The sequence below is a fragment of the Staurois parvus genome, unplaced genomic scaffold, assembly GCF_062004578.1.
Source record: "Staurois parvus isolate SC_StPar_1 unplaced genomic scaffold, SC_StPar_1.0 ptg000937l, whole genome shotgun sequence".
In the NCBI taxonomy this organism is placed as follows: Eukaryota; Metazoa; Chordata; class Amphibia; order Anura; family Ranidae; genus Staurois; species Staurois parvus.
The window spans coordinates 2,649,511-2,672,992 of NW_028318733.1; the positions used below are offsets into that span (position 1 = coordinate 2,649,511).

General features: G+C 46.0%; 1 long non-coding RNA gene across 1 annotated transcript in view; it reads right to left on the reverse strand.

Annotated features, from left to right (window-relative positions):
- Positions 1-12,794: 12,794 nt before the first annotated feature.
- Positions 12,795-23,482, reverse strand: part of LOC149441910 (uncharacterized) — a 52,648-nt gene continuing 41,960 nt past the window's right edge. Inside the window, exon 3 of the long non-coding RNA XR_016307281.1 lies at positions 12,795-13,354. This is a non-coding gene — a long non-coding RNA (uncharacterized LOC149441910). The remainder of the gene's footprint in view (positions 13,355-23,482) is intronic.

The window sequence follows — 23,482 nt, forward strand, 5'->3', positions numbered from 1 at the left end:
TTGGAAAATCTGGATTGGCTAAAGCTGGTGCTTGCGCTAATGCTTCTTTGAGCTCCTGCACTGCATTGGTGTGTTGCTCAGTCCAGTGCCATTGGGTATCCTTTTTCAACAGATCATATAATGGTGTAGACTTTTTGGCAAATTCAGGAATAAAAGCCCTTGAATAATTCACCAATCCTAGAAAAGATCTCAGAGTGGGGATGCTTACAGGCAGAGGTAATTGTAGAATGGTTTTACCTTCTCGGTTGCTATCTTACGACCGTTTGCGGTTACTGTAATCCCCAGAAAAGACACAGATTCTTTCAACAATTGTGCCTTAATGGGATTACACTTCAGTCCCGCCTTCTCTAGGATCCGCAGTAGTTCCTCCAATAGCCGCAAATGTTCTTCTTTGTCACTCGTGGCTAATAACAAATCATCAACGTACTGAAAAAGATTCTTTGGAGAAGAAAAATCAGTTAAAATATCTCTCATGGTTGCATGAAATAAAGGAGAATTATGAAATCCTTGCGGAAGACATGTGAATGTATATTGTTTCCCCAAAAACGTAAATGCAAATTTGTATTGACATTCTTTTGACAAGGGGAGTGACCAAAAACCATTCGATATATCAAGCACTGTAAAATATTTGTGATTTGGATTCAACATGCTCAAGACGTCGGGGACAGATGCAACTGTGGGGGCGCAATTGTTGGTAACACTGTTTAACTTGCGGTAATCTATTGTTAATCTCCATGAATTGTCAGAATTTTTGCGAATTGGCCATATTGGCGCATTTGTTGTGGATTCACACGGTCTGATGACCCTTTGGTCTAGCAGTGAATCTATTGTTTCCTGAATGTGACTGATAGCTTCCTGTGGAAAGGGGTATTGCTTTTGTGGAGCTGCATCTGGCCCACTAATGTGTATTGCTGTGTCTACCTTTCCACAGTCATGCTTATGTGTTGCAAAAGCTCCCTGCTGCCTTTCTATCATGGGCTGCAGAAGATCATGGTCTGGATGATCTTTTATGATCTGTAAGATGTCATATGTGGAATCGTTACGCTTGATAGCTGCAATTGTGTGTGAATCAGGTATCACTATGGTGCTTGAATGATTGTTTGGAACCCCTTGCCATAGTAACAGATTGGTCAAGTCTAACATACATCCACTGGAAATTAAGAAGTCTGACCCCAGGAGGCTGGTTTCATTTGGCAAAGACATTAATGCAAGTGGCTGTTTTACTAATAACTCTCCAATTTGGATTGTCAGTGGTTTAGACAGAGCTGATTCGACAGTGTGCCCAGCAAAGCTCTGGAGATTTAATTGCTTTCGTGAAGACCATGTTGATTTTAATGGGTCTTTGTCATGCAGAATGGAAATGGCAGCCCCTGTATCTAAAACCATAGTTCGTTGACAGCCCCTAATCAATGCTGACACTTGAGGGCGCCCCCACCTATCCAGAGAAATAAGTGCCAAAATTTTGGGGCCTTGTAATTGTCAACATTGAAGGCTTTCCCCCTCTTTTTGGGGTGTTACTTGTGTTTCCTTTCTGGGGCATACCTGCAATGCATGTAACTGTTGCTGTAATTCTGCATAAGTAGGGGCTCTTTGTGTCTCACTGATCTGCTTGCCTTCTGATGCATGGCTATGAGGGTTTCCTCTTCCCCTGCCTCTATAAGCAAACTTCCCCCTAAATCCCCTCCCCCTAAGCTTTTGTTCCAATTGGGGTTGTATGGAGGATTGGATTCCCCTGGGGCATAGGGGTCTTCTATGGTGGTAGTTTTACATTGTAATGCTGCCACCTTCCTGAACAATTGTTTATCTTCTTTTTCTTTAAACCTGTTTTGTTTATTTGATTGGATTGCTTGAAATGATCTATGTATTAATCCAATCACTTCCTCATAGCTGTGTTTTCTGGGATATATCAAATGTTCACATTTTACTCGAATAGCCGGATGAATCAATAAGTTTTTATATTCTATATCCTCCCGAGTTGCTTTCCCATTACTAGTGTTATATGCTGCCCACAATCTGCTGGCATAAAGTAGAGGGTTTTCCTCGGTATCCTGTTTAATTTGATATGCCACCATTAAACCTATGGCTGAGGGGTTTATAACCTTCTGCAGTTCTGCCACTGTTTCTTTGTAACTCCCTTTTCCTTAATTAAATCTGGGAGTGCATTCCAGGTGTGAGCGTCAAGGGTTAATTGTAACACCTTAACCTGGTCACTAGGACTTCTCACACCTAGAAGCTCACACCTTTGTTGTACATTTGTTGCATGTGAAGTAATGTGTTCATTAGATTTAATTTTGCCAATGAAATCAGCCATACTCATAAGGGTTTTTACAGGTTGAGTAGGATATACATTAGATATTACCTCCTTTCCTTCACTGTCAAATCCTAGAAATGTTTGGTTACTTTCAGGAGAGGAGAAGATCTGGGTCCTACCCATGATGGGTACTTTGTCCTGATCCCCATTTGTGGATCTTTCATCCCCAATATCCTCAGTGTCTATAACAATGGTAAACTCTCTATTTTCCCGTGGGTCAGCAATTTCTCCCATAGCCACAGGAAAAGGAGAATTTGGATCCCTATCTTCTTCTCCCCAATGCTCATCATAGTCTTCCCCAATTTCATAGGCACAGGTAGGTGTAGTTGCATTAATGTGTCCTAATCTGTTTGCCACAGCAGCCTGTCCTTTAAGGATTGAAATGTTTTGTAGCAGATGTGCCTCTTTGTTTGCACTGTGTATGATCTATAATTTTTCCTTTTTTTGTTTCCTGTAACTGATCTTGGACAACTTTGAATGCACTAATTATGTGGTCCCGTTCAGTCTCAACTTTTTCTAGCATGTCTTTATATTGTATTACTTCTTTTTGAGCTAATTTGCAATTTTTACTATTTTCCTCCTGGGAGGCTTTAACCATTTGATTAAGAGTGGTTAAGGTTTATACCCGATTGTGTAAAGCTGTGTTTTCTTTTTCCTTTTCAGTTACTTTAACATTGGCATTATCAACTATCTTTTCCAATTGTTGTATTTTAGTACTCATAGCCATGCAGGCAGCATACATGCCTGCCATTGGTATACCTTTAAGCTTTTTATTCTTTTTGGATGTTTTTACCTGTTCTTCAAATAGCTCCTTGGCATAGGCCCAAGGAGATTCTTTTAATTTGGCATCACAGGCAAATTCATTGCTCTTATTTTTAAGAGTGTAAGCTGCAACAAAACTTTCTAAACTAGACATGGTAGCCATTATTAACATATGTTGCACACAATTTATAATTCACAACTTTGAAATTTGCAGTTGGGTTATACTGTGGCAATTGGGATTACAAGCATACAATTAAGGAAAGCAATCCCAAAATATGGTAAACAATAGATAACTCCAGCACGCAAAACAATTTTAACCCTAGTCAGAGACCCAAAATATTTTGTACACAAGAGTGGACTCTGATATTACAATAAACTCTACCCTGGCTCCTACACCCAAAACACAATAGACCAAGCAGCCAAGTGGAACAATATTGTTGCCCTGCAGTGTTTACTGTAAACACACTGTGAACAATAGTGTAGGTGAGCCTCTGGACAGACAAAATAAATGGCAAACAAGCAGTGTTAGAGCAATAATTACTAAATTCAATTCAAAGTACCAATAACAAATTTAGTTAAAAAAAAAATTATCAGTGTGGTTCGGTTTTAACCTAACAGAAAAAAATATTGCTCAGATGTATTATAATACGCTAATGGAAACTTATTTTGCCCTGCAACCAAAAGAAAAACTATCTATTATTTCCACTCTAACAACTATGAGGTTAGTAAATGCCTTCAACACAGCATTAATTAAAAAAAACTTCTCCTGTAGCTTCATTTAAACTTGTCAAGAGAGAGGAAAGCACAAAAAAAAAAAAAATTAAAAAAATAAAACTAGAAATTAACTAAATAAATAAATGAATTTCGGGATTTTTTTTTTTTTCAAAACAACGAATACAACACTCTTTCAGTGCCTTTACAAAAAAAACAATAAAACAAAACCCAACAATAATTCAAGAGAAATGAAGCTTGGTAAGCTCAAAAGAAAAACAATATGGTCCCATCAGTACATCCTCCCCATTAAATTGACCGGTTTTTAATGGTTCTTCTAACATACTATTTCAGTATAATTGTGGGGCATTTATAAAGAGAAAAAAAAAAAATTCTGTGGGAGTATCCTCCCTCTTTTTAGAGTTCTTCTAATATCCACTTAAAAATGTAAAAAGGTACCTTTTTTTTTTTTTTTTTTTAACTAGATAGGGTTGCTGTGATCTTCCAAACTACCGGCAAACTGACTCAGTTTAAAGCCACCCCAATAACCTTAACTTGCATTACGCAAATCTCGGGGTTGTTGTATTAAATACTCTCAGTCTCGGGTCCTGCCGCAGTGGTCGCCAATTATGTTGACCAAATCTATGGAATATGAAATATAATATTTCTCTGATATGATTTGATTAACCTTAATGACAGTTCTTTGACCAAGAGTGAAAGGTTTAACACAACAACCAAAATTTATTGGTGAATAGTAGGGAGGTCTAAACTAACATACCACAATCTATTTAACAATAAGAAAAAGAGAAACAAAATGTATATGATTCAACCAATGAATTAAAGCATATGCTATTCATACCCTAAACCCACAAACAGCAAGACAGACAACACATACGACAATCATGTATACATATAAGTGCCAGAGAAATATCCTGATATTTACCAATTTTTTTTTTTGATTGAAAAAATACTTTATTACATAAGTATAAAAAACACATGATACTCGTTATCGGGGTACATCTCATCCTATACTGCGACGCAGCGCACCACATTGCAATACAGTTCCAAGCATACGATAAATACATTCAGAAATAAATACATTCGCTCAGTGGTATGATGCCTGACGTGATGTGCGTGGAGGATGAATCCCCAGACCAACACGTCATGCATAACGCCGCTTACCCCAAAAACCATAGCATCCTAAAGCAGAGTACATTTCTTAACGTTACGAAGTCATGCAATAAAAAAACCGGATGATACACTTTACAATAAGCATCGGGTGTGTGGGGGGAAGGGGAAAAAGGAAGGGGACACAGGCCCGAAGCTTTATTGAAGGGACAAAGACACGCAAGGGGGAGTAGGGGGAAGGGGAGATCTTCAGACGTCCTCTTCCTCCTTAAAGTCCATCAAGGTATAGTCTCTGAGCAGACTGAGGATCAGTCTGCGGCAGTCCTCAATGGACATCCTCTCCCGCTGGTGGATGAGGCGCTTCCTGGCGCACCATAAAGCGTCCTTAAAACAACACAGCACCCGCCAGGCGCCGTCAATGTCCTTCAGAGAAAAAGTTCCACAGAATAGTCCATTCAACACCCCAAAGTGTGTGATGGCTGTCTGTGGTACAAAGTCCTTGAGTTCAGGTTCCAGGGCCCCCAACAGGGCCTGAGCAAAAGAGCACTCCCAGAAAACGTGATGAGACATTTCCTCATGGATGATGCAGAAGGGGCAGTGTCTGTATCTGCTCAGGTTCCTGGCATGCATAAATGTCCTGAGAGGCAACCCCCCTTGGATTGCCATCCATGCCAGGTCTTTGTGCCTGTTGGTGAGAATGTTTGAAGAAACATTCCTCCAGACCACCTTGCAGGTGTCTGAAGGCAGGCCTGGAACCGACTCCAAAATGTCACTTGCTCTGATGAGCTTTTAGATGGTCTTTGGTTTCCACAAGTCAGGCTTGACTCCCTGCAGCCCCTGCTCCTTGTTAAACTTGAAGGTATCCAAGTAGTACCAAGGGGTGTCCCAGTTGTAGGGGATGGAACTGTCCCAATTGTCCCATCCGAAGGACCTCCAAAGAGGCAACAGGAAGAAGCGTGACACTGTGTTCCCGCCAGAGTCCATAATCCTTTTGGGCAAAGTTCTGCGGATGCAGTTGCAGGCAAAGAACACCCTCAGTTGGGTGGCGATGTCGGGCATGCCCTTACCGCCCTTGAGGGGTTCCTTGAACATGACTGCCTGCTTCACTCTGTCCATCTTGGAGCCCCAGATGAAGTGAAACACCGCCCTGGTGATGGCCTTGCAGGTGTTGACCCGTGGGGGCCAGGCCTGGGCGAGGTACTGCAACACAGGGAGAATCTCGCTGCGGAGTACCAGTGTCTTCCCTTCGATGGTGAGGTCTCTGAGGCTCCAAAGTCCAAATTTCTGTCGCATCTTTGCCAGTCTCTCCTCCCAAGACTTCAGGGCTGCACCCTCGGCACTAAACCAAACTCCCAGAATTTTCATGAAGTCTGTCTTGATGCCAAAAAGCATGGATGCAGAAGAAGGCAGGAACCACTTTCCGAAGAGCATGACTTCCGACTTCCCGCAGTTGACTTTTGCCCCCGAAGCTTGGCCGAAGTCCTCGCAGGTCTGGACGAGCAGGTCGATGGAGCGCTGGTTGGCACAGAACACCGTCACGTCGTCCATGTAGAGCGAGCACTTCACTTCCCTTCTGTCTGGTCCCGGCGCAGTGATTCCCCCGATCTCTGGATTCCGTCTGATGCATTCGGCGAAGAGCTCTATACAGCAAACAAAAAGCAGAGGTGAAAGAGGGCAGCCTTGTCTGACCCCGGAGAGGACCGGGAAGGGGTCAGTTTTCCAGCCGTTCACCTGCACGGAACTACAAATGTCATTATACATGATGTCAACATATGAACAGAACATTTCCCCAAGACCAAACCTGCGCAGGGCTCTGCACATAAACCCATGGGAGACACGGTCAAAGGCCTTTTCCTGATCAAGGCTGACCAGGGCCGCGTGCACACGGAGGTCCTTGATGTATTGGACCGTGTCCCGGACATGCACTAGGCTGTCCGCACTCCTGCGGCCAGGAATGCCGCAAGTCTGATCCGGGTGGATGATCTGTCCGATGACGGCCTTCAGCCTGTCAGCCAGGACTTTGGCGAGGATCTTGTAGTCCACGTTCAGGAGAGAGATGGGACGTCAATTTTTCAAGTCACATCTCTCCCCCTTACGCTTGTACAGGATCGTGATCATCCCCTCCCTCAACGAAGGAGGCATCCTGCCCTCCACCACCATCTCCTCATACAGCTCGAGCAGGTCCGGGCCCACAAGGTCCTACAGCGCTACATAGAGCTCTGCTGGGAGACCGTCACAGCCCGGGGTCCTGCCCCGCCTAAAGGATTTAGCGGCAGAGTGCAGCTCCTCCAACGTCAAGGAGGCGTTGGTGGCCGACAAACCTGCAGGATCAATAGTGTTAGAGATACCTGACAAGAATCTGTTGGCTGCTGACGTGTTTGTTTCTTTGGGGGAGTAGAGGTCGGTGTAGTAGTCGCTGACCACTTCCATCACGGCCTCCTTCCCCTTCTGGAGTGTTCCGGTCTTGTCGCGCAGCTCCGACAGGGGTGTGTGTCCTGAGTGGAGTTTCCTGAAAAAGAAAGAGTTACACTTCTCACCTTTCTCTAGATGCTCCACCTTGGCACGGAAGACATTGTGCCTGGATTCTTCCTCAAAGTGCTTTTTCAAGCTCTTCTTGGTGTCCTCCAGGTCTTGCCTCACGTCCCAGCCACAGTGATGAAGGTCCTGCAGGGACTGCAGCTGACGCTGCAGTCTTCTGAGTTCCCTCCTCCAGGCACACACTTGCTGGCGTCCCCTGGCCTGAAAGAAGCTGCGCAGCTTGACTTTCACAAACTCCCACCAGTCGCTTACCTTGGGAAAGAAAGACTTCTCCTCCTGCCAGGCACCGTAGGTTTCCCTGAGTTCCTCCAGCAGTTCCTCATCGTCCAGCAGGGTGCAATTCAGCTTCCAGGAGCCCGGGCCGGGGGCAAAGCCCTCTCCCAGGTCACCCCGAAAGTGAATGGCCCTGTGGTCAGAGAAAAAGCAGGGAACCATGGAGAACCCACGGTGCCTGACTGCCCTAGAGGTGAGCACAAAGTCAATCCTGGAAATGGTGTAGCATGGGGGCCCCCAGGATCGGTGTATCTTCTCTCCTGTCTTCCTCCAAAACCTACCCTGATATACACTTATCTCCCATAGACTTGCATGGGGCCATCCTGATTGGTAGAACTATCCAATCCATCTTCCATATCTGACGCATCTCATCCAGGATTGGACAGTTTCCCCATCCCGTATCGCTTACATAACTCAGCCCCATCCCAGAGCCTCCCCTTTTAGTGATAAAATTACATATGCCAGGTCATGGCACCAAGGCGTCTGGATTCAGGCTCTCTCATCAAAATTCCCTCCATTATTGAGAGTTTGGAGGGAACCTTAGGTCATAGCCTGGTAAAACTACATTCCCCAGATAGCCATCATCATTGCATATCTAAAGAGAGGGTACTTTGAAGTGGCCCTCATACAAACAAAGATTTAAATGGCCTGGTCTAGATCATTATGTGGGCCCCATAAAGTCTGAGATAAGGTAGTTAATTTAGTGGTTGCCCCTCTCACATAATAGAACATTCCTTGTGGCATGCACATGTTTACACACCAAACATTCCTCAAATACAATACAAAGCTATCTCTACAACTTGATCACTTGTTTCAATGTCTATGTACAACACACCGCTATCAAACCAAGCTCTGATATTTCCAGCTTTGTAACTTGGTTAACATATAGTTAGAAAAATATCTATTTACAGTTGCTGATGAAGATTATACATAAACCCCTCATAAGTCAACAATGTCCTACCATTTAGACTGTTTTTGCCAACATCCCAATACATAAAGACCAATAAAAAAATTAGAAATATTCCCCTGGGACTTAATATGGCAAAAACCACAATGAGTATGCAAAGATATAAAACAGTAACGTTTATTACAAAAAATGAGTGTGATAAACCGAATCAGAGGATTCGATATAATGAATTACAATACAATGGTTCATAGTTCACATACAGAACATACACAGTGTGCATAAAAACTGACAGTCTGTAATACATCAACTGGCAAAAGGGTTAGCGGCCCAAAAACTTATACAATGATGTTGTCCGGACAAATCCAACGTGTTTCAGAAGTCACGTTTCCTTCTTCAGAGACTACGTGTCAGGTTTAGAACATTTCAATGTATCAAATAAGTGTAAACAGCATAATACATTATATCAAATTTAAAAAAATGATTCTTGTGCGCTACTATGGTGTATTTTGTGCATATATGTCTTAATATAGTGAATCAAAATAAAAAAAAACAATATAAATTTATAAAAAAATGAAATATGTGCAAAATTAATGTGCTTGTGCGTATACTTATTGATTAAATAAAATATAATGAAATAAGTGAGTGGGTCACCTACACCATACACATACAAGTGTGTCACTATAATCAAAATCAAATACAAACTTGTCACGCTCCACTAACGAGATTAAATGTGAAATATGCAAAAAAAGTATATACATAAATTAAATATTTTTAAATGACATAAGTGAGTCCAACTTTAGTCTGCAATCCTGCTAAAGCTGCGTGCTTATTTCAAACCAACCTTGACTTATAGTGTGTTTTCCACTAGTGAAAAATATATAGAAAAAATATATATAAATGAATGATCGCATGTTAAATAGGAAAATGCCGGTCATCAGCATTTTTCTCCTCATGAGCTGTCACGCTGACAGCTCGTGAGGAGAGGAGAGCCGGTAATTGGCATTCCTCAGAGGGGACATGTACACTGATCATCAGGCCACTGATTATCAGTGTAGCTCCAGCAGTGTCACCTGTCAGTTTCCATCAATGCCAGCTAGCTGTCAGTGCTCTTCAATGCCACATATCAGTGTCTACCAGTGCACATCAATGTCACATATTAGTGTCCATATGAGCTGCCTTTCAGCGTCACCTATCAGTGCCAGTCAGTGCCGCCTAACTGTGCCATAAATGAGTGCTACCTTTCAGTGCCCATCACTGCAGCCTCATTAGCGCATATCAGTGAAGGAGAAAAATCACTTATTTACAAATTTTTATAACAAAAACAAAGAAAAACACGCTTTGTTTAGCAAAAAATAAAAAAACCAGAGGTGATTAAACACCTCCAAAAGAAAGCTCTGTCTCAAAAAATGATAAAAATTTCATATGGGTACAGTGTTGCATGACAGCGCAATTGTCATTCAAAGCGCGACAGCACTGAAAGCTGAAAATTGGCCTGGGCAGGAAAGGGGTATAAGTGCCCTGTAGGCAAGTGGTTAAAGTGACATATGTTAGACTTATTTGATACATTATTATGTTCTAGACCTGACACATATAGGTGTCCGTTTATTAACCAGCGATAAATGATCGCTGCTTAGTTCTCTGGCATTCTCGAAGAACACAGTTCTCAAGTGAATGCCTTTTATGAAGCAGTTCTCTGAATGAAGGGAGAATGGTCTACAAATGCTGGAAAACAGCTGATTTTACTATAATCTCACGAGATTACAGTAAAAGATCAGTTTACTAAGCAGAGGTGAATTATCGCTGCTTAGTTTGCGGTCCCCCCGATTCTCCAGCTCTGGGCTGGAGAATCTGGAGGGAGAACACAGATCTCCAGTGAAGAGCTGAACATGTTCTCCGCTGGTCTCCTAAGTATCAAACTGTGAATGACCAGAGAATAGCTGCGATCCTCTGAATCGCAGCTATTCTCTGTGTCATAAACAGACACCTTAGTCCCTGAAGAAGGAAACATGAGTTCCAAAAGACATTGGATTTGGCTGGACAACATCACTGTATATGTTCTTTTGGGCTGCTAACCCTTTTGCCAGTTTATGTATTACAGACTGTCAGGTTTTATGCACACTGTGTATGTTCTGTATGTGAACTATGAACCATTGCATTGTAATTCATTATATTGAATGCTCCGATTTGTCTTATTGCGCTCATTTTTTAAAATAAACATTACTGTTTTATATCTTTGCATACTCATTGTGATTTTTGCCATATAAAGTCCCAGGGGAATATTTCTATTTTTTTCTTGGTCTACACACGATATAGGAACTTTCTGTGATTGGCTACAGCCAATCAGCAGATCCTAGCCGAAAATCATTGGCCAGGACTGGCTGAGAAACCTGTGCTGTAGCCAGCAGCAGCACAGGTCATGCACATGTGAATTCGCAAACCTCAAATTCTCTGGTGACGTATCAGTAAGTTGTCCAGTGGGGCTGTGCCGCTCACCCACTAAAACTACTGCAAGTTGTTAAAGACTATAAATTCTGTGACCTGTACTAAACTAAAATGTATTTTGCAGGCATGTTAAAAGTTGAACACAGATTAGAATCTAAACTGATTTAACAAACCACGCTCACACACATTAACCACGTCCTGTCCAGCCACTGTATATAAACAACTGGACGATGGCAGTTCAGGGGTGGGTTGCCGTTCATAAATGGCGCCCGCCATTTTGGACTGGAGCACACGGCACCGCGATCCGGTGCCCTCTGTGTCCTCCGGACACAGCGGAACACCAATCGCTGAACGGGACCTCTGTGTGAGGTCCCAATCATGTGATCACTGATTGGTCGATCAGTGATCACATGAATAGGTGTAAGCAAGATGGCACTTCTGACATCATTGCTTACTACTTGTGAAATCTGTGAATGATCACAGAGGTCACATGGCACAAGGCTATTCACATATGATAATGCATGAAGGTAAAAAAACCCCAAAACCTTAACCACTTCCTGTCCGGCCGTTGTATATAAATGGCTGGACGGTGGCAGTGCAGGGTCGGGTGGCCATTTACAAACGGCCTCCCCGCCCCCTGCTTGTGCGCGCTTCTCTGGGAGCACACAGCACTGCGATATGGTGCCTGCTGTGTCCTCCGGACACAGTGGAACACCGATCGTCAGACGGGACCTCTGTGCAAGGTCCCAATCATGTGATCACTGATTGGCCACTTCTGACATCATTGCTTACTACGTGTGAAAGCTGAGAATGATCACAGAGGTCACATGGTACAAGGTTATTCACAACAGCCTTGTACCATGTGACAAGCTGCGACCAATCACAGCTCATACAGTATTTCTGAATGGCTGCAAGAATGCAGCCAGAGAGAAGGAGAAATGATTGCTTTTACAGTCTTTATTGGTGTAAAAGCAATCAGTGTAAAAAAAAAAAAAATCTTCATCACCCCCCACAAGTAGTACAGTGTCACTATGGTGACACTGTACTGCTAGGGTGACAGTATGTTAAAAAAAAAAATTGTATAAAGAAAACAAAAATGTACAAAAACTTTTTTTTTTAAATATAATTTTTGGTTAGAAACTAATTTGGGTTTTTTTTTTACTAAAAAGATAATACATTTTGGCCAAGATTTATGAAGAAAGATTATTTGCAAAATTTTATAAGAAAAACACTTTCAAAATTTTTGGACTTTTGCACCAAAATAAAGTTTTATCTGTCTCAAAAAAATGCTAAAAAATTCATATGGGTACAGTGTTGCATGACTGCACAATTGTCATTCAAAGTGTGACAGCACTCAAAGCTGAAAATTGGCCTGGACCGGAAGGGGGTAAAAGTGTCCAGACATAAAGTGGTTAATATGAACCATTTTTATCGTTAAAAGGATTTATAATACAGTTCAGCCAGTCACAGCCCGATTCTGGATACATTTGTTTTCTATTCAGCATTCTCTTTGGCTTTCCATCTTTTTTCAAACTATCAGAAGCTCTTACAGGACAATCCAAACTCTTTTCAACCATACCACGCAGCACAATTCTCCAGAAGGGAGATGATTCGTACTGATCTCACTTTCTGCACTTTCTTGATCTCATACACAATGAAGGATAATAGCTAAATTGCAAGTGGTCCTTTAACAAAGTTCTAAATAAAGATAGCAAACACGTGTTTCTTTATTACGATTGTCTTAAAACTTTATTTATAAAAAACATAATTCTTGGCATGAGATTGTTATGAAAAAAGTTGCAAGAATAGCATGATGAGACAAGGTTAGGGGAGTCCATTACACAGCCACCTCCCTCTATTCCCCAATAAAGGCCACTGGTGATTCCAGAAAAAAAAGAGGCAGAAAAATAAAAAATTATTTGCAGCAAATATGAAACCAAATCACCCAGGAAAAGATTAAAAAATGAAAAAAAGGTGATGCTGGAATAACCGCACCACAAGATGTCCTAAAAGACTGTTAGTGTTGTATATCAACCATATTATTTGTTAGTGTTCCTGTATTTACAGTCAGTCATTCTTATTGTGATATTCCAGTGTTATTGCATCCCCTGCAGCTCATTTCCCAAAATCCAGTAATTTTCAGTTCAGTTTGCGATTCACCATTGATCTGCAGAGGACAGTAGAGAGATGGGGTATGAAGAATGGGAAAGAGGCAATTGGGGCTAAAAAGATTAAGAGTTCCTGGTCCAGTAGCTCTGATGAGATCAAGCATGAGTGTCACCCTGCAAATAAAATCAAGATATAAAATGGGTCATTCACAAAAATATCTTCCAGCTAGCGTGCAAAGAAATCAATATACTATATAAATTAAAGTATTTATTGTATACAGGTATTTTTCAAGAACTAGTACAACAAGCTCAAGTTTATTTCCTTATTCCTACATTTTTTATTTTGATCACTGACACGGAACAAGCATACCTTTTCAATTTTGCTAAAATTCAGTTTTGGCCCTTAAAGGATCCTTTAAAAGTGCAGAATTCAATTAAACAACTCAAAGTACTAGAAGTGCTCAGAAAATAATTAGCTTTGCATCACCATTAAAGTGTTATTAAAACCAGAACCCTGCATTTAATAGATCTGCTCTCCCACAGTACAGGCAATGTGGAACTGCAATTATTGTAGAAAATATAAACTGCTAAATACCTTTTCTCATCAGCAGTATATACCAGTCTTAGGACATCTATCAGTTTCCAACTGAGCCCTGGTTAAAGCTTGTAGGAGTAATTGTCATTCTGCTCTGACTGTCCTATGAGGCTGTACAACCCCAGATGGATTCGGGACAGTAGAAGGAGGAAAAGATCAGAGAAGACAGGATCAAACAGCCTTTTTACACAATGCAGAGGATTAACCCCTTAGGTTCCACAGTGAGTATAACAAGCATGGTTTACTGCATATGCAGACTGACTTTACTGTTGTGGGCTTAGTATCACTTTAAAAGTGATAGTCAATTAAAAAAGAGCTGCCAGAAGGTTAAAGGTGCAGGTACCTAGAAGTGTCCACACATGCAGCATCTCCCATTCTCTTCTGCTGTGACCAAAAGGCCATGCTGTTCTAAACAAAGCTCTAACACAGGCATCACAATATTGGCGGACCGGGTCACTGTCCCATCCAGACCTGTCACAGTCACAGTGACATTGCGAAGGAGCACAGCGCTGGATGTAGGGCAGGAGCTGCCCTAGTTAACTGGTTGAATGCTAGGATGCAGGGCAGATCTAGCATCCAATCACAAGCTAATTACAGAAAAAGTTGTGCAACTACGCCCCTCCATCCTGAGCTGTCCTGTCTCCCATTGTCAGCTATGGACCTACTGTGCATCTCCCCCGCCCTTCACACCCTTCCTAAGGTAGGACAGGGAAGAGGGTGTGGAGGATATGAAGGGATGGGCAGAGACTGCAGTATGAAGGGGAGTGCTGTAAAGGGGGTGAGGACAGGAATATGAAGTGGGGGTGATATAAAGAGGGGCTTGCTGACTGCGATGTGAAAGGGGGGGGGGTGCTATAAAGGGGGTGAGGACAAGAATGTGAAGGTGGGCTGAAGACTGTAATGTGAAGGGGGGGTGATGTGAAAGGGGACTGTGATGTAAATCTAGATGTGAAGGAGTCTGTAAAATAAAGGAGCGGGGTTGTGACATGAAGGATCTGAGACTAGGTTCACATATTGCATCCTGCATGTAGGCACCCTATTCATTTCGGTGGGCTGCCCATTATGCAGAAACACAGAGAAAGAAGTCCCTGACCCTTATTTTAAATTGTGCCATACTGAGCCACATGTTGCTGTGGCACTGTGCTGTTCGGCGCACGCAAAAATACACTGCATTTGCCAAAGCGCAGAGGTGCCATTAAGGATCAAACTTGCAATTAGGACTTCTGCTGGAAGAAAATTTTACTGACAGGACCTCCATGACTTTATTTCACTATCCCTGCTCCAACAGTTGGTAGTGATGGAGCTAGTCTAACACCGTACATTTCTACTGGTCAATGTGACAGGCCATTATAGTGATGGGGCAATACAAAATTGGGAGGAGAAGGGAGTGGCAAGCTCTCATGAAACCCAGAAGCATTGGAGCTTCCCATAAATGAATGGCATTTGTGCTTACCTGATCAAAATAAGAACTGCTTCCATTAGGGGTCTAAACTTTACATGCATGTGCACTTTTATTCCTGACAGAGTAATGCTAGCAAGAACAATCCAATTTGGATCTAGAATGACCTAAAGGGTACACAATGTTGTCCACTGTAAAGGTTCCTGTGTAAGCAGTGTCTTTTTTTTTTATCATGAACAGTATTTGGACATACAAGTTGAATCCATACTTGTCCTTTAAGAGAGGGGTTTCTCTTGGTTGGCTGGTCCCCAGGCCCTTTTGGAACAATGCTGCTGAACCCACCTAAAATCAGTGGTAAGTAGCTTAGACCTTTTCTGTTCCACACACGGAAAAAGGTCATTAGGATACGGTAAGCAAACACTCAAATTAACAAACAAGGAACAAGAGATTTTGCCTTCAAGACTTATACCAGTAAGCCAATAGAGCATAAATATGCCTTGATCGTTTATTTATATCAGGAAAAACAATTATTTGTGCGCACCATATAATTGTTTTCTCAAGTTCACTGAGAGACTCTGCTTTTATTCATTAGACATGTGGGTTTGTATTGCCAGATACAGTAGGAGTAGCTATGTGCACAAAAATGGCAGCCTTATGGGTCAGCAGCAATTAGCAGTCAAACACCAACTGCTAGGAAGCTCCTTTAGCAGCAAGGAGGACAACGAAAAAAAAAAAAAAAAGTTTGGCAATAAGCACCAAAACTGAATTCAGAAAAAAATGTTACAGTGAACAAACAAAAAATTTTATCTTCTCTATCATTCATTAAGGGACACAACTCATAAAATGACCGTGTGGGTCAACACCATGACAAACCGCACAAAAGACGTGGTGAGGTCTGTACCTAAATGAATCGCACTGCCTGTAAAACTTTGCTTGTGGCCAAAACATAGATGCAGACACATTGCCAATTTAAAATCATATTCACATGTGCGGAAGCAAGAAGTCAGATGCAAAGTGGCCTACAGTCACAGACAGAGATGAGCGAATCGAAGTAGGCGAAGTGGAATTCGTTTCGAATATTAGGAAAATTTCGATTCGCGTCGAATCCGAAAATAAGCAGACTTCGGATGCGCGAATCGAAATTTTTCCTAAAATGGCGGCGACATGTGCGGCGACGGAGCGGGGATGTCTGGGAAGGCGCGCAGACAAGGCGCGCTGACCCATAATGCATTCATTCATGACATGTGATCGCATTAGCCAATCAGCAGCCAGCCAGCCAGCACAGTGTAATGGTCGAGCTATAAATTGCGGCCATTTTAGAATTCTCCATTTGCCTCCAGTCATTCAACAGAGGCAGACCTGGCTGTATGCAGGGAGAGAGTTAGGGACAGAGAAACGTTAGTTAGGGCCACAGAATCATTACTTAGGGCCACAGAATCGTTACATAGGGCCACAGAAACGTTTACTTAGGGCCACAGAAACGTTAGTTAGGGCCACAGAAACGTTACTTAGGGACAAAGAATTGTTACTCAGGGACAGACACAGAATTGTTACTGAGGGACACAGATTTGTTACTGAGGGCCACAGAATCGTTACTTAGGGCCACAGAATCGTTACTTAGGGCCACAGAAACGTTACTTAGGGCCACAGAAACGTTACTCAGGGACACAGAAACGTTACTCAGGGACACAGAATTGTTACTCAGGGACACAGAATTGTTACTCAGGGACACAGAATTGTTACTCAGGGACACAGAATTGTTACTCAGGGACACAGAATTGTTACTCAGGGACACAGAATTGTTACTCAGGGACAGACACAGAATTGTTACTGAGGGACACAGAATTGTTACTGAGGGACACAGAATTGTTACTGAGGGACACAGAATTGTTACTGAGGGACACAGAATTGTTACTGAGGGACACAGAATTGTTACTGAGGGACACAGAATTGTTACTGAGGGCCACAGAACTGTTACTTAGGGCCACAGAAACGTTACTCAGGGACACAGAATTGTTACTCAGGGACAGACACAGAATCGTTTAATTAAAGAGTATGTCAGACAACATGCAGAGGAGTGACAGAGGAGGCAATGTTTTAGGAGCGAGCAGACGTGGCAGCAGAGGAAGGGGTCGAGGCAGCACTATTCGCAGCCAGAGGCCAGTGCTCCCGGTGTCATCCAGCGGTCGTGTCTCCACCGACAACCCTGCCGTCATTGATTGGTTGGCTCGGTCGTCTTCCTCTTCCCAGGTCACCTCTGACACCTACAGCCAACGGTCGGTGGGTACGTCAGACACAACCGTTAGTTGGCATGGCCCGGGACCAAGCCCACTGAAATCACGTGTCCTCTACCTGCCCCTGTCCTTTGGTGTTCCCTCACTAAGCGAAGTATCGCATGCTGTGGGCTCAGCCCCACTGTACAGTGAGGAAGAGCAAACAGAGGGCGGTAAGGAACGGGGGGAGACATCCGCCTCTTCAGCAGCCAGGCGAAGAAGTAGTGGCGAGGAGAGTGGCTCGGTAGCCGGTCTAGAGACAGGTCTGTCTCCTGACCCATACGCAGCCGAGGGGGCTAGTAGTGAGGCGGAGACCCTAATTGATGATGAGGAGGCTGATCGCACTTGGCAGCCTCGTCGTCATCAGGCTATTGCTTCCGCATCAGGAGAAGAGGGTGGCAGCTTGGCAGCGAGCAAAACAGTCCGTGGGTTGCCCAGGAGGCAGCAGGGTCGCAGCAGTGTCAGTGGAGGCAAACGGCCACGGAGTACAGCACCAGCTCCACTGCAGCCTACCACCACGGCCAGTAGTGGTGCCGGTGTGCACGGAGGAAGCAGCAGTCAGCCAGTGAGGAGTATCGGGGGCAAAGTTTCCTACTCGGCGGTGTGGCAATTTTTTGTCAAGCCGCCCAAGGAAGTAAACGTAGCCGTATGTCGACTATGTGGCCAGAAAGTCAAGCGTGGCCAGGGGGCCCATGTTGGGACTACAGCGTTGCGGCAGCATATGCAGCATCGCCATTTGGTGGCCTGGGAAAACCGTGATAAAGATACGGCGGTTCTGCCCGCCCCAGCCCCTGCTCCATCACCCGCTCCGTTACTTGCTCCGTCACCCGACGTCAATCGCCCTCTATCAGCCAGTCAAGGCTCCAACACCTCTGCTGAGGGGAGTTGTCGCTCGTTGCCATCTTCCGCTCGTTCAGATGCTCCTTCTCCTGCTACTCCTGTTCACGGATTCCGTCAGCAGTATTTCTTGGAATCCGTTTCCAAGAGACAACAGTTTGCGAGCACGCACCCGACGGTGCAAAAGCTGAACGTCCTCCTGTCCAAGTTGCTGGTGCTGCAGTCCCTCCCTTTCCAAGTGGTGGACTCAGCACCTTTCCGAGAAATGATGGCTTGTGCCGCGCCGCGGTGGAGAGTGCCAAGCCGTCATTTCTTCGCCAAAAAGGCAGTGCCAGCCCTGCATTCACATGTAGAAGAGATGGTGGGCCAGTCTTTAAGCATGTCGATCTCTGCCTAGTGCACGGCAGCGCCGACGTGTGGAGCTGTAACTACGGTCAGGGACAGTACATGTCATTTACGGCCCACTGGGTGAACGTGGTGCCGTCACAGCCGCACCAGCAACTTGGACAGGTCACGCCGCTTTTGCCTCCACGTTTGCACGTCCTTGGTCCACAAAACATGTCCGCCTCTACCACCACTTCTTCCTTCGTGTCCTCAGCCGCCACCCCCGTGCCAAGTCCCATTACCCGACCGGCATATCGCATGTGCAGGGCGCAACGGTGTCACGCTGTGCTGCACCTGGTATGCCTTGGCGAACGTAGTCACACAGGGGAGGAACTTCTCAGTGTAATGAACAGAGAAATCGACAGATGGCTGTCTCTGCGCAAACGCAAAATCGGAACCATGTTGACCGACAACCGAAAGAACATGGTGTCTGCTCTGCGTCAAGGAAGGTTGTGCCATGCGCCATGCATGGCTCACGTGTTCAATCTGGTTGTCAAGCGGTTCCTAAAATCCACCATCCCACTGCAAGACATCCTTAAAATGTCACGTAAACTTTGCATGCATTTCAGCCATTCCTACACCGCAAAGCACACCCTCCTTGAGCTGCACGGAACGGAATTCCACAGCATCGCCTGATCTGCGACGTTGCAACAAGGTGGAATTCAACCCTACACATGTTAGACCGCCTTTACGAACAGCGAAAGGCCATCACCGATTTCCTGATGTTACAAGCGGATCAAGGTACTCCCCTGTGTAACTTCGATGTCAGCCATTGGCAGCTCATGCGTGACACCTGCCGCTTGCTCAGGCCCTTTGAGGAGGCCACGCTATTCGTGAGTCGGCAGGACTATGGGATGAACGACGTCATTCCTCTGTTGCACGTCCTGGAACAAATGCTGTTAACAATGGCTGGTCAGGGTGCGGTAGACGTGGCGCACAGATCTCAACGCCACATGACCCCTGTGGGGGCAGGACAGGAAGAAGAGGAGGAGGTAGAGGAGGACATTTGTGCTCAGGAATTATTGAGTGAAATGGGTGGTTTTTCCACTCAGCGGACAGGAGTGGAGGAGCAGGAGCATGTGGTAGAGGAGGAGGAGGAGGAGGAGACAGAGGACCCAGACGCACCGTGGCAGTATGCTGTGGAGATGGAGGCAGGGAGTCCCTCGCATTCCTTGGCACAAATGGCCCATAACATGCTCGGTTGCTTGCGTAGCGACAGCCGAATAATAACCATCAGACAGAGGGATGACTTTTGGCTGTCCACCTTGTTGGACCCTCGCTACCGTTCAAAAATGGTGGCCTTTTACACACCTGCTGAGAGGGAGGCCAAAATAACGTACTATAAAAACCACCTATGTAGTCATTTGGTCTCTGCCTTTGTGCGCCAACGTCCATCCTCAGACACTGTGGGCCCTGTGCGCTCGCGTTCCGCTGCCATGGCAGCAGGGGAGGGGTGGGGTGGTAGGAGCAGTGGTAGCTCCACCAGCAGCGGCTGCCTCAGTCTGCAGTCGATGATGAGTAGCTTTCTTCACCAGCGCAGTGAGGAAACTACTAACCAGCCGCAGCAGCAGCAGGTGGACCTGGAGCAGGACCTCAAACAACAGGCTTGGGCCTACTTGGACAGCACCCTGCCAACCGAGGTAGACAATCCCCTTGACTACTGGGCAACGAAACTTGACCTTTGGCCACAACTAGCTGAATTTGCCCTTGAAAGGCTGTCATGCCCGGCCAGTAGCGTGGCATCGGAGCGCGTGTTTAGTGCGGCAGGAGGTATTGTAACTCCGCGGAGGACACGACTGTCCACCCAAAGTGTGGAGAGACTCACGTTTGTGATAATGAATCAGGCGTGGATTAGTCTGGATTTCAAACCACCAGTTCCTGACACAACTGATTAAATCCGCCATGAATCATGCCCCTGCCATGTGCCACTTTCAGGTCTCCTCACACTGCTGGTGTGTTCCATTTTTTGTCATAGGGTGCTGGCAGATTACGGGCCTCCCATAGCTGCTGCCAGGCCCCTAATCTGCCATGGGCCCCTGTACCGCCTCCTCATGCTGCTGCCAGGTCCACAGTGTCTCATGCCATGTGCCACTTTCAGGTCTCCTCACACTGCTGGTGTGTTGAATTTTTTGACATAGGGTGCTGGCAGATTACGGGCCTCCCATAGCTGCTGCCAGGCCCCTAATCTGCCATGGGCCCCTATACCGCCTCCTCATGCTGCTGCCAGGTCCAGAGTCTCTCATGGGTCCCTGTACGGCCTCCCATTGCTGCTGTCTCCATCGCCACACTCTGCCATGTGCCACTTTCAGGTCTCCTCACACTGCTGGTGTGTTCCATTTTTTGTCATAGGGTGCTGGCAGATTACGGGCCTCCTATAGCTGCTGCCAGGCCCCTAATCTGCCATGGGCCCCTGTACCGCCTCCTCAGGCTGCTGCCAGGTCCACAGTGTCTCATGCCATGTGCCACTTTCAGGTCTCCTCACACTGCTGGTGTGTTCAATTTTTTGACATAGGGTGCTGGCAGATTACGGGCCTCCTATAGCTGCTGCCAGGCTCCTAATCTGCCATGGGCCCCTATACCGCCTCCTCATGCTGCTGCCAGGTCCAGAGTCTCTCATGGGTCCCTGTACGGCCTCCCATTGCTGCTGTCTCCATCGCCACACTCTGCCATGTGCCACTTTCAGGTCTCCTCACACACTGCTGGTGTGTTGAATTTTTTGACATAGGGTGCTGGCAGATTACGGGCCTCCCATTGCTGCTGCCAGGCCCGTAATCTGCCATGGGCCCCCGTACCGACTCCTCATGCTGTGACGTTGCAACAAGGTGGAATTCAACCCTACATATGTTAGACCGCCTTTACGAACAGCAAAAGGCCATCACAGATTTCCTGATGTTAAAAGCGGATAAAGGTACTCCCTGTGTAACTTAGATGTCAGCCATTGGCAGCTCATGCGTGACACCTGCGCTTGCTCAGGCCCTTTGAGGAGGCCACGCTATTCGTGAGTCGGCAGGACTATGGGATGAACGACGTCATTCCTCTGTTGCATGTCCTGGAACAAATGCTGTTAACAATGGCTGGTCAGGGTGCGGTAGACGTGGCGCACAGATCTCAACGCCACATGACCCCTGTGGGGGCAGGACAGGAAGAAGAGGAGGAGGTAGAGGAGGACATTGGTGCTCAGGAATTATTGAGTGAAATGGGTGGTTTTTCCACTCAGCGGACAAGAGTGGAGGAGCAGGAGCATCTGGTAGAGGAGGAGGAAAAGGAGACAGAGGACCCAGACGCACCGTGGCAGTATGCTGTGGAGATGGAGGCAGGGAGTCCCTCGCATTCCTTGGCACAAATGGCCCATAGCATGCTCGCTTGCTTGCGTAGTGACAGCCGAATAATAACCATCAGACAGAGGGATGACTTTTGGCTGTCCACCTTGTTGGACCCTCGCTACCGTTCAAAAATGGTGGCCTTTTTCACACCTGCTGAGAGGGAGGCCAAAATAACGTACTATAAAAACCACCTATGTAGTCAGCTGGTCTCTGCCTGTCTGCGCCAACGTCCATCCTCAGACACTGTGGGCCCTGTGCGCTCGCGTTCCGCTGCCATGGCAGCAGGGGAGGGGTGGGGTGGTAGGAGCAGTGGCAGCTCCACCAGCAGCAGCTGCCTCAGTCTGCAGTCGATGATGAGTAGCTTTCTTCACCAGCGCAGTGAGGAAACTACTAACCAGCCGCAGCAGCAGCAGCATCAGGTAGACCTGGAGCAGGACCTCAAACAACAGGCTTAGGCCTACTTGGACAGCACCCTGCCAACCGAGGTAGACAATCCCCTTGACTACTGGGCAACGAAACTTGACCTTTGGCCCCAACTAGCTGAATTTGCCCTTGAAAGGCTGTCATGCCCGGCCAGTAGCGTGGCATCGGAGCGCGTGTTTAGTGCAGCAGGAGGTATTGCAACTCCGCGGAGGACACGACTGTCCACCCAAAGTGTGGAGAGACTCATGTTTGTGAAAATGAATCAGGCGTGGATTAGTCTGGATTTCAAACCACCAGTTCCTGACACAACTGACTAAATCCGCCATGAATCATGCCCCAAACATGTGCCACTTTCAGGTCTCCTCACACTGCTGGTGTGTTCCATTTTTTGTCATAGGGTGCTGGCAGATTACGGGCCTCCCATAGCTGCTGCCAGGCCCCTAATCTGCCATGGGCCCCTATACCGCCTCCTCATGCTGCTGCCAGGTCCAAAGTCTCTCATGGGTCCCTGTACGGCCTCCCATTGCTGCTGTCTCCATCGCCACACTCTGCCATGTGCCACTTTCAGGTCTCCTCACACTGCTGGTGGGTTCCATTTTTTGTCATAGGGTTCTGGCAGATTACGGGCCTCCCATAGCTGCTGCCAGGCCCCTAATCTGCCATGGGCCCCCGTACCGACTCCTCATGCTGCTGCCAGGCCCGTAATCTGTCATGGGCCCCTGTTGTTGCTTGTTGGCATATTCCGCTCGTTCAGATGCTCCTTCTCCTGCTACTCCTCTTCACGGATTCCGTCAGCAGTCTTTCTTGGAATCCGTTTCCAAGAGACAACAGTTTGCGAGCACGCACCCGACGGTGCAGAAGCTGAACGTCCTCCTGTCCAAGTTGCTGCTGCCAGGCTCGTAATCTGTCATGCGCCCCTGTACCGCCTCCCCATGCTGCTGCCAGGTCCAGAGTGTGTCATGGGTCCCTGTACGGCCTCCCATTGCTGCTGCCAGGCCCGTAATCTGCCATGGGCCCCCGTACCAACTCCTCATGCTGCTGCCAGGCCCGTAATCTGTCATGGGCCCC